The sequence below is a fragment of the Ceratotherium simum genome, chromosome 22 (assembly GCF_057802395.1).
Source record: "Ceratotherium simum simum isolate JZ-2026a chromosome 22, ASM5780239v1, whole genome shotgun sequence".
Lineage (NCBI taxonomy): Eukaryota > Metazoa > Chordata > Mammalia > Perissodactyla > Rhinocerotidae > Ceratotherium > Ceratotherium simum.
In genome coordinates, this window is record NC_141921.1 from 12,522,798 (window position 1) to 12,534,864 (window position 12,067).

The window sequence follows — 12,067 nt, forward strand, 5'->3', positions numbered from 1 at the left end:
AGGCAGCTGAGGGCAGCTCCCCGGGGAGGAACTTGACCGTGAGCCATCAGTAGCCAACACTCCAGCAGCTGCAGGAATGAGGGGGATCCAGGAAGCACTGCAGCATCCACTACAGACCTTCTGGGCAGCACGGACGGATGGGGCACTAGGAGTCTCAGTGGGTGGCTCAGTTCATGGAGATGTGGGTAGTTATAAAAGTTTGGGTGGGGGGCTGGCCTGGTGGCGCAAGCCGTTAAGTGCGCGCGTTCCGCTGCAGCGGCCTGAGGTTCGCCAGTTCGGATCCCCGGTGTGCACCAACGCACTGCTTGGCAAGCCATGCTGTGGCGGCGTCCCATATAAAGTGGAGGAAGATGCGTACGGATGTTAGCCCAGGGCCAGTCTTCCTCAGCAAAAAAAAGAGGAGGATTGGCAGATGTTAGCACAGGGCTGATCTCCTCACAAAAAAAATAAATAAAGTTGGGGTGGTGGCTAGACAGGGTAGCTGGGATGGGCACAGCAGGATGAGAGGGTTTGGGGTCACATGGAAGGCTGGGGCAGTGTGGGGGAAAAGGCCAAGGTGGTTTGGGGGGACACCAGTGGACCAAAAGTTCGGAAGAGAGAGGGGGTGGGTGGGTCTTCTCCATGCTGCTTCTGCCTGGGCCCGGGCCGGGGCCTGGTGGGCCGGGCAGGTCTAGGCAGCCTGAGTGGAAGGGAAGAAGGCCCCCCTCAGCACTGCCAGCTCCTCAGTCGCTAAGCAGGATTAGCCTCCTCTTCCTCAGGAGGAGGGGCTCCACTTCTGCATCAGCCACCAGCTCTGGCCCTAATCCCCCTCGCTTTCTAATCCACCCACGACTTTCTTAGGCATTAAAGTTGGGCTCTCAGATCCCTAAGCACCACCCTGAAGATGGGAGCTGGGCTCTGAAGGGAATTAGGCCAGCCAAAGAGGACTGCTCTGCAGACAATTGGAGGGAGGCCGAGAACCCTCCACCCCAGCCTCTCCTCCTCTGCAACCCATCCCCACCCTTGACAGGGTCCAGGGTCTCACAGGGGTCTCTTCCAGGTCACTGATGGAACCAGGCAAGGATGGGGGCAGGGAGGGGCTGAAGAGGAAGAAGATCCCCTAGGGTGGGTGTGGAGTCCAGAGGTGGTGCCAGACAAGGATATGAGGGTAACTCACAGCCTTGCAAAGGCAGAGACCCAGGAGAGCTCAGGAGACGCTGTGCCATGAGAGCGACTGGAAGGGTAAACTGAGGCCGGATTGTGTAGGGCCTTGAATGCCAGCTGAAGAATTTGGACTTTACTTTGGGAGTAGTAAGGAGTCATGGAGGGAAAGTGGTGGGATTCAGAGCAATTGCCTTTGTGCCGGTGAAGGACTAGGGGGGAGTGCAGAGGCTGGAGGTAAGAGGCTCTTGCTGTGATGCCAGGAACAGGCCATGAGACTCAAAGAGGACATTCACCCAAGGTCACCCATCTCCGGCTCCCAGCACAGCTGGGCAGCACAGCGCCCCATGTGGCGGCAGGGCCAGGTGCAGCCCCAGCCTGGTGGGGTGGGGGGAGTCACGTGCACCTGTGAGGGAGCAAGCTGGGGGTGCCGGGGAGGAGGGGGGAGTGAGGTGAAGTGACAGCCCTCCTGGGCCTCTTAATCATCTGTTATTCCAGCAATTAGAAATAGGTAGCCGCAGCCTGGCTGCAGCACAGGACAGGAGTGACTGGGTGGGCAGGACCTTCACCTGCCCCAGGACACCTCCCCTCCAGGGGCTAAGTTATCTGCAGATATTTCTTGGGTAGTTATTAGTATTTATTAAACCAAGTACTTACTTAAATTCTCCTTACCCCAGTGGGAACTCTGGGGTGGGGGTGGGGGTGGGGGACACAGTTGCTGTTGTCACTGCCCAAGGCCACTGAGTGGACAGGAAGAGGGGCAGAGGCTGGTTCCCAGCTCTGTCTGCTTCCAAAGCTCTTGGATGCACCTTCCCAGAGGTGGTGATAGCCAGCTGGGGTCCCCAGACTCCTTGAGGCGGGTGAGCAGGAGGGCAGGCGAGAAAGGGTATTGAGCGGGTGGTGGGATGTTAAAAGGCTGGGAGGTCCATCACGGCAGGTTCGTTAGGCCGTCCCAGCAGGCCCCTCTCATTGGGCCCTGCTAATGAGCTTCCACTGGATTATCCGCTCCCACCTCCGCTCAGTTTACTCTGTCAAATCGAGTTTGCATTTTAAATGGGGATTTGACAAGACGGGCAATTTGTCTGCTGACGAGGTTAATGGGTGTTAGCCCTACTGACTGAGGAGGGAGAACCCTGCCCAGGCACAGTCTGGCCTCTGCCCAGATCAATGACCCCACTGCCGCCCCTCCCTCCCCTGCAGCCACTCTAGGCCTCCCAGTGTCCAGAGGCTGTCCCTGTGTCTGGCTCACCGCCTCCAGGCAGTCTTCCCAAAAGCACCTGCCCTGGGCCACTGTCTACTGCTCAGGCTAGGTGACATCCTCCTCCGCCTGGACTGACCAGGCTCCTGAGGGCTGGGCCATGTCACCACCCTCAGACTAGAAGCCTCCCCTCTCAGACCCAGCGTCCCCAGGCAGGGCCAGGTTTTCCCTCACAGTTGAGCTCCCAAGGGCTGGGCAGTGTCTTCTGCCTCCTGCCTCCCTCCCACCTCCCTATCCCCTATGGGACTTTTTTTTTTTTTTTTTAAACAAAGTGTTTTCTTATTTTATTTTATTTATTTATTTTTTCCCCCAAAGCCCCAGTAGATAGTTGCATGTCACAGCTGCACATTCTTCTAGTTGCTGTATGTGGGACGCGGCCTCAGCGTGGCCGGAGAAGCGCGTCGGTGCGCGCCCGGGATCCGAACCCGGGCCGCCAGCAGCGGAGCGCGCGCACCTAACCGCTAAGCCACGGGGCCGGCCCGTCGCCTATGGGACTTGAAATGGAGCCAGGAGGGCTGGCATTGCCACGTCCTGGGTTTCAGTGCTGGGATACGGACTGTTAGCAAGAAGGTTTCAAAGCCATTGTCTCCACGCTTGGGGCCCCATCTAGACCAAGCTCCAATGCTGGGGATCACAGGGGAGCCGGGGAACGCTTCTGAGACTTCCTGTTGGGGCCTGAGTTGACCTCCCCCATCTAGAGTCCTTCCTCGAGCTACCCCCGCCAAGGCTGAGCAAGAACCCAGGTTTCTGGAAGCAAGCCCAGGAGCAGCACCAGGCCAGGATGGGCTGGGGCTGTGGCAAAAGATGCCTCGGCCTCCCTTGTCCCGGGGGCCCAGCGTCCTTCCCCGTCCTGGCTAATGTGCCACAATTACCTCCTAAGTGCCCAAACAAATGTGGCTGCTGGGGAAAGTGACACGGGGTCCAGGTGATGGATTCGTGCCATCGGGGAGCCGGGCGGAGCGGGCCCCGAGCAGGGGGGGCAACACTAATATTGTATCAGCGTCGGCGCCGGCGCCACGAGCTGGTGATGAATATGTGTCACTTTACACGGCGCACACTCGGGGGCCTGGCTGCGCAGGCATGGAAAATAGAGTGTCTGGGATTAATGATATTGAAAATGATAGAGAGCAGATTGGAAATGGCTTCGCCCGCCCGACCCGCAGAGATGGAAACGTCCCTCACAGCTATCTGCCCAGCCCGGCCCCCCACCTGCCCCCCCACCTCTGCCTGCCACAGAGGCCCACGCGTGATGAAGACCCTGCATCTCGTTCCCGCCAGCAGCTCCTTGGGATGGCACATATGGGGGATGCACCTGTGAGCAGGGCACGGGGCATCAAGGAAATCTCAGCCTCTGACTGACCCTTGACCTTGGTCCCCAATGAGCCTGATCCCAGTCACCCAGTGAACCTTGACCTTGGCCACAGACCAAACCCTGACCCCAGTTCCAGCTGAGCCGTGCCTCTGGCCGCTGACTGAGTCTGCTGGAGCCTGAGCCTCTCACAGCCCCCGAGGGCTGGGCTGTGGGCAGGCGGAGGTGCAGGGCTGAGGCAGGAGAGGGTGGATCACTCAGCGTGTGCATCCCCTGCTGGAGGGCAGCTCAGAACCAGGTGCTGCTCCAGGGAGTGGACTTCTGAGTCAGTGAGCAAGTGACCAGGTGTATTCTCCATTGATGTCATTTTTGGTGTTTAATTATGTTGGTTTTTATGACTGTGTCTGCACACATATGTACATATTTGTAGGTGTGTATCTGTGTACATCTGTTCACAAATATAGCTGTGGGTTGTGTCTGGCATGTGCAAGAATGTGGGTAATTCCCTCTGTGTGGCTTGTCCCTCTGTGGGCCTTAGTGTGTACAGGCTTCTATGGGGGATTCTGGGTTTGCATGTGAGTGTGGCTTATCTTAGGCCACTCTGTGCAGGGGTATGAGTGTGCCCATGGTGAGTGTGTGTGCCTGTGAGGTATATGTATGTTTACCCACAGAGGGAGGGACTCCAGTATGTGGGCTTTAGTTGAAGAAAACTCGTTAAGAGGCCTGACCCTGGTCACAGGCTAAGTTCCCACCATCAGCGCAAGATGCCTCTCTCTGTTGCAATGGGATCTATCACACCGGATTTCAAATTTGCCAGATGGACAGCAACCCTGAGACCATCGGCCCAGCATCAACATCCATCCCAACATCAGGCCCAATCCAAGCCAAGGTGAGGAGGATGCGCCTACATCAACACCCTTCATTCATTCCTTCATTCCACAAGTACTTCTTGAGGGCTCATTATGTGGCAGATACCATCTTTGATGAACAGGACAAATATGGTTCTGACTTCATAAAAGGTGCAATCCATCAGACGAGACAGACACTAAACAAGTAAACAGACAAGTAAACAAATAACGACAGAGTGTAAACAGTGCCACAAAATAAATATTCAGAAGGCCACAACAGAGTTAATGGGGTGACCCATCATGAGATGGGGTGGTCAGGGTTGGCTCCTCTGTGCAGCTGACATCTGAGCTGAGGGATGAGGAGCCAGCCCTATGGAAAGAGGAGAACAGAGCATGCAAAGGCCCTGGGCATCCTAGGCCCTGTCAGGAGAGAAGTAAGGGGAGAGGCAGGAGGGGAGGGTGGGGCCAGCACGGCCTGGGCCTCAAACCAGAGTGAGTTTAGGTTTTGTTTTCAGTGGGATGTGGAGCCACTGGAGGGTTGAACCAAGAGAGGGACATGATCCTATCTGCATTTTTAAAGGAAATTAGAGGTATTGAGAATATATGCAGGAAACCTTTCAAGAGGTCCTGGTATCAGCATCAGGCCCAGTCCATGTCCTCCCAGCGCCACCAGCAGCTCCCACACATGCATTATTAATCCCAGCAGCAGCAGCAGCTGGCGCTCCATCGAGTCACTCCTGGCAGCATCTTGGGGCCTTAGGTTCCCTGTCCACACTCTCCCCAATCCTTCTGCTCCCGCCCGGACCTCCCTCTGCCTCCCTCTCCATCCTATGGGGTCTCCTGGAAATGCTCGCTTCCCAAGACCACCCAAGTTTTCCCAGCCCTGCTCTCATCTGAAGAACCAGTCTTGAGAAAGCTAAGAGCTCCTGTGAGGATAGGCGAGGAGGAGGCAGTGCACACTGGCAGTGAGCTGCCCAGGTCTAGGCGAGAGCCTCTGGGCCCGGAGGAGCTCCAGTTCTGCAGGGTGAGGCATAGCTCCCAGGGCAGCCCGTTCTCAACTGTGGGAAGTCTGCACACCACCTCCATCCGCAACTGTCCCGATGGGATCCTAGCACATTGTACAGCAGGGGGCTCACCTCCCAGTCTGTCTGCCCCAGGCTGTGAGCCGCTGGAGGGAGGAATACTGGGTGTCCCACTCACCACTAGCACAGAGCTGGCACGTGGAGGCCCGTGGGAAACATGAGGAGGGGAAGGACTTGCAACAAGTCCCACAGAGGGGGGACGGGGTGGGGGTGGGTGCAGAGCTGGGTGACTCGACTCCACCCCCAGGCTCAGCACCACCCTCTCCTGCCCTGGTGCCTGGAGACCCTGGCAGGCAGGCTCCCTGTTGGTGATAACTTTTGTATTTGGAGGAGTAGGGAGGAGGGGGCTGAGGCCTCTCAGGGCTGCTGCTCTCTCTCCCTCTCTGCTTCAGTCTCTTGTCTTCTGCTCACTCGCTTTCTCTCTCAATCTCGCTTCGTGTCTCTCTGCTCCTTTCTCTCCCTCCTTCCCTGCCTCTCTCTCTGAGTCATTTGCAGAGCAGAGATGGCCTAGCCCATCTGGGAGCCAGAGCATGGCTGGTGACGGAGGCGCAGGTAATAGCCGAGTGGAGGAGAGAGACGTGGAAATTTATGACATTGAAAATGACTGAGAGAGAGAGTGTGTGTGTGAGTGTGGGAGAGGAGAGAGCAGGAGGAGGCGGAAAGGGAGAGGGAGGGAGCTCTTGTGCTCTCTCTCAAATACACACACACACACACACACACTCTCCCCGCCCTATCCCTCCCTCCAACCTTGCAGAGAGGCAAGGACATGGGGGAGGGGGCTGCCAATCCAAAGAGAAACAGACAGACAGACAGACAGACAGCTGGTAGGACTGAGAGGGCAAACAGAAGGAGGGGAAGGAGCAGAGCAGGTGAGACAGGAGACAGAGAAAGGCTGAGAACCAGTGTGGGAGAAATGACCAGAGTGTCTGGCTGTGGTGCCTGCTGGTCTCCATCCTGGTCCCCACTTCACGAGCTCTGGTCTGAGGGGAGTAGTGTCCCCATGGCATATGGTAGCATGGAGTCTGGAGTCTAGGCTGGAGATTTTCTAAGGGATGAGGCTCAGAAAGGGCCAGAACATGCTCCAGGTTGCACAGCAGGTCTCCTTCCTCCTAGCATGGCTGTGTCCCCGCAGGTGCTGAGGTGTGGGGAGCCAGCAAGCAGACGGACTAGATCTTGTAACCACCCCCAACAGCTCCTCCCTCTGGACCACGGGAGGCAGAAGAATGGCCAGAATCACCTGTCCATATCCTCTTGAAGTCAGAGGAGAATCTGTTTCCTTGGGGTGTTAAGCCTATAATCCTCTCTGCTCTAGCCACCCTTGGACCACCCAGAATGCACTACTGGAGACAGGAGTAGGCATCCTTTCGAGAGCTGAGCCCCCACCAGGACCCCACCTGTGGCCACCCCAGACCCAGCAGACTACACTCCACTCCCCTTCTCAGCCCCACTCTGCCACCTCTTGGCTCAAATGCTGCTGAGTCCCCTCCCAGTCACCATTCCTTAACCCAGGGCTCAGTTCTTTGCTCAGATTCCTTCCCTTTCTGGGCCTAAGTTTCCTTGTCTGTAAAATGGGCATAGTAACACCCACCTATGCCCATCTTCCTTGGGCCAGAGAAGCAATGCCAGGGCTCAGGGTGAATTTTGGTCTAAGTCTAAGGTTCTTCTCCATTGGAGAGTGTGGGTCATCTTACTTCCAGGAGAGCTCTCGGCAGTTCTGACCAACTTTTGGGTGAAGGTAGAGGAGATAGGACTCCCAGGTGTCCCACATACATACAGCCCTCTCCTGAGGAAGCTGATCTATCAGGTACTCAAAGGGCAGAACCCTCCATGCCCAGGTACAGGCAGAGGGCTGAGGCCTCGAGAAGGGAGGGGCCTCACCACAGTGTCCCAGCTGAGAAGGTCTGAGCCAGGCCCTGTCCACTAGCCCAGGCCATGTACTGGGCCCCTTGTCCTGCCAGATGTGGGCAGGACAGGTACCTTAGGGCTCTTAGAGACCTTGCCCCCCATCCCCAGTAGCTTGGGGCCTGACTCTGAACAGGTGTCCAAGATTCCGCAAATGGAAGGAAAGAGGTCACCCCCCCACTCCACAGCCCTGCCCCTTCTCCCTGCCCATAGCCCATTGAGGCCCCCTCCTCTCCCCTCCCTCGCCTTGCTCCCCTGCCCTGTAGCCCTCTCTGCTGGAACATTCTTGGATTAGCCGCTCCTAGCCCAGAGCATCTGAAGAGGTGGTAGGATGCAGCAGTTGAAAGCACAAGCTTTAGGGCCAGAAAGGCCCCAAATCACAGCTCTGCCCCTTGGCTGGGTGACCTTGGGCTCTTCATTTAATGTCTCTGAGCCTTATTTCCTCACCTGGCAAATGGAGCTATAAATGTCTGGCTCCAGGATTGTGGGGAGTATCACATGAGATCACGGATGTAAAGTGACTGGCACAGAGGTGCTCGGCTAATGCCAGCTCGCATCTGGCCCCCTGGTACCACATTTAACTGTCTTGGCTTTCTGCTGCACTTAGAGGGATGAAGGTGAGAGCTGAGAGTGGGGAGAGGAGGAAGAGCAGCAGCTTCAGAAGACCCCTGCTCCCTTAGAAGAGATGAAGCCAGAGCTACAGTGGGAGAGACACAAGTTAGCCCCAAGAGGGACTTCCCTATTCTGAGACCCAGGAGGAAGCCACATTTGAAAGGGCCCGCCTGGTCCAGTCTGTTCCGAGGCCCATATCCTCATCCTAGAGGCAGCTGAGGCAGCAGCAGCTGCTCTGTGTGGGGAGCAGTGGGGGAGGTGAAGAGTTCACTGGGCCCACGGGCTGCGCGGGCCACCAGCCTCCCACCCAGCCCCCGTGCCCTGGCCCAGCCCATTGTGGCTGCATAAAAGGTGACGGATGGTTAATGGGGGAGATAACGGGATTCATAAGGGAAATTTATCGGTCACTCTGGTGGTATAAATATGTTTATAGCAGACCAAGGGGAAATGAAGAAGCCCCAATAAATCACTGTGAAGCCACCAGCCACTAATAGGCGAGCGGCCACAGGAACCCCAGCATTGGTGCTTGCAGACACCCCCTCTGGCTGCCCACTAATGGCATGGCGGGGCTGCAGATCTGTCAGGCCGATGCCCGGCCCACACCATGGTGGGAACAAGACCCCAGGGGCTGCCTCTGCTGGACCTGAGCTGTCCTGCCCACTGTGCAGCTGCCCCATCAGTAGATCTGGGCTCAGCCAGACTGGAAGGGCTGAGGGGACGAGGGCCAAGTCTGGGAGGCCCCACGGTACAGGGGTTAAGGGGGCTCCGGAGTCAGACCTGGCTTCAAAACTTGATGCTGCGCTTCCCAATCCCTGCCCCTTTAGGTTTCCTCGTCTGCAAAGAGACTTCACAGCCTCGGAAAGCTGTTGGGAGGAAGAGAGAGAAAATCCACTAGTCATAGTGCTCGGCACCTTGTAAGCCTCAATAAATAGTAGCTATTCTTATTCTTTGGGCAGGGTCTTTCCCTCTTGGAGAAAGTGCTATGCAGCTGTGAGAACAGTCACATAAAAGTGGATAGCATTGGCCCCATTTTATAGATAAGGAACCAGAGGCTCAGATTCCCAAGCCCAGACTCTTCCTTCTATCCTAGTTTCCACCCTGTCCCTTCCTCAGAGTTCCTGGGGTTTCCATGTCCCCACCCCTTCAAGAAGAGGCCTAGGATTCCAAGGCCCTGAAGCACTCAGGGCAGACCCCGAGCCCTGGGGGTCTGGCAGCAACTTGCTGGTGCTAGTGAGCTAGGCCTCAGCTCCCCCAACCCCTACCTCCCTGTCCTGCTCTTCCCCTCCTCTCCCGCACTCCCTGCTTAGCAAGGGCTGCCCTCAGGTACTGTGACCTCACCCCAGCACTGAGGTTCTTGAAGCCTTCCATGTGATCTGCACAGTGTGCTTCACACTCGGCCTTTCCCTCCAGACTCTGGGCCAGCCTGCCTGCCTGCCTGCCTGCCTCCCTCCCTTCCTTCCTTCAGCAAATACTTACATAGCTCCCTCTGAAAGGCACAATACTGACCTGGGCAGCCCTACCCCTGTGGTACTCACCGCCAGGTGGAGGAGTTAGGCCTTCATGGAATAGGGTGGGGTGTGTGCTGAGGCTAAGGCAGGCACAACAGTTGGGGAGGCCTGGAGTCAAAGAATGAGTAGGAGCACAGCATGAAAAGCACTTCCATTAGAAGGAACAGCTTGGGTGAGAGCCTGAGGGGCAGACAGGACTTCCCCAGCCCACTGGGGTTGGTTTCATCACTTTTCTCTCAATGTGAGGGGCCCCACAGACACCCCACATCAGGCTCTATCCTCACTTGGTTCCTGTTCCTCACCCCCTCCTCCCTCTTCTCAAGGTCGTGCTGTCCAGCTCACCTCACACTGGACAATGCTGCAGCCGGCTCCCCAGTTTCCAGCCAGGACAGGCCCCTCCCCACCCTATCACTCCGAGCCCCAGATCTATCCTCCAGTGCCCCAGCCAGCAGTCCAGCCTCCCCCACACGGGGGGAGGGCGAACAGGGCCTTTGAGGTCCTGGGGGCTCCACCTCTCCCCCCTGCTCTGCGGAGACGTGGGACCCAATCTGCCTTTGCCTCGTCTGAGACTCTGTGTGTTCCTCTCCGTCTCTCCTTCTCTTCCCTTCCACGTCTCCCAGTCTCTGGGAGTCTCTGGCTCTCTTTCTCCCGGTCTCTCTCCCCATGGCTCTCTCCCTCCCGGTCTCGGGCTCCGTCTCTCCCTGTCTCTCTCCCTCTCGAGGGGGGCGGAGGAAATCGCTCCGTAAATAGGCGGATGGCCCCGGGCGCTCCGGGCGCAGACACTCGTTTTTAGAGCCGGTAATTGACTCCTTTCAGTTGATAATTCATGGCTTGCATATGCGCTTTAATGCGGGCGCCCGGGGAGGCGCGGCGGGGGGGGCGGCCCAGGCGGGCAGCTGAGCGGCCGGGGAGGGAGCCGGACTCTGGGCTGGTGGCGTCCAGGGCCGTCTGTCCGTCAGTCCATCCGTGCACAGAGAGAAGGGGGCGCCTCCACCGGGGCCTGTCTGTCCCGCCCACCCGAGACCGGGCAGGGTGACGACGTTGGAGTGTGGTCGATAAGGTGAGGCCGGGACAGTTCCTGGGCCGGTGGGGGGCGAAGCGGGGGACTGGTAGAGCCTTCGAAATGCATGGGGGCCTGAGGGGGACACGCGGACACCCCTTCCCCGTGCAGCCAAAGGGGAAACAGGCCCAGAAAGGGAATAGGTCTTACCTGCATGCCACAGTGTAGGAACAAGGCCAGAACTCAAGGCGCCCCCTTCCCAAAGGATCCTAGTCAGGGGCCTCAGAACCGTCCCCCCTTCTCCTGTTTCTGAGCTAAATTCCTCCCACAGAGTGACCCGCCCTATTGCTCTCAGATAGGCTCCCCCGTGAGGAGCTGGCTCTGCCCTGTGAATTCTGGACACAGACTCCCAGACCTGGACTGGCCTCTCAACCCGCAGCAGCCCCCAGGCTGAGGAGGGGCAGCCCCAGTCCTCTCCCACCTGGCCTTCACCTTCTGTGGATGTCTCACCCTGAGGCTGTGGCAGGAGTAATCATTATTTCCATCATATAGAAGAAGCAGGCTTGGAGAAGCTGGGCGACTTGCCCAAGGCCACAGAGGAGGCAGAGCCAGAGCTGGATGTGTGCAGGCCCAGATCATGTCCTCCATGGAGGAAGAACTAGGAGTGGGAAGGGGAGAAGGTGGTGACACCTGGCCCTGGACGTCCGATATACACCCCAGACACAGCCCTCAGAGAGCCCTCTATAGCAAGGGGCTCTGAGGGAGCCAGTGACCTGCCCACAGTCCCACAGACCAGGGAGTGACTTCAGCTGAAGATGGTGCTGGCAGGCAGTGAGAGGTTAGAGGTCAGCGCAAGAGCTGGAGCTGAAGGTGGGGAGGAAGGCAGTTGTTGACCCCAAATATCAGGGAAGGAGGGAAGGAGGCCTGGCCCCAGGATGGGGCTTCCCATCTACTCTGCCCCTTGGGCTGGTATCTGCTGCTCCCTCCCTTTCCCCGGGCTAATTTCTGCCAAAAACAGAAGTCCACCCCCATCTCCTAAAATCTGCAAATGTTTAACCCACAGCCAAAGGACCCAGCTTATTCCTAGTCCCCCTATGTCCCTCTCCCCACCCTCTAGTTTTCCCATCTGCAGTGGAGTTTAGACTGGGAAAGTCCTGGTGACAGTGGGTCTGAGAGCAGAAGGCACAGAAATGTCTGGGCTGTGTGAAGCTCAATGCTGCCCCCTGGTGCCCAGACTGTTGCAGCCTGTGGGAGGCACAAGAGGAGACAGGAGGCGTGGAAAACCTCTCTGCCCCACCTTCTTGGAGCCTCTTAGGCCGACAGCGTATGAGGGAGGACACAGCAGGAACCCTCCTAACCTTGACTGAGGGGAAACCATGAGGCTCCTTCTCCAGCAGAGATCTCAGAC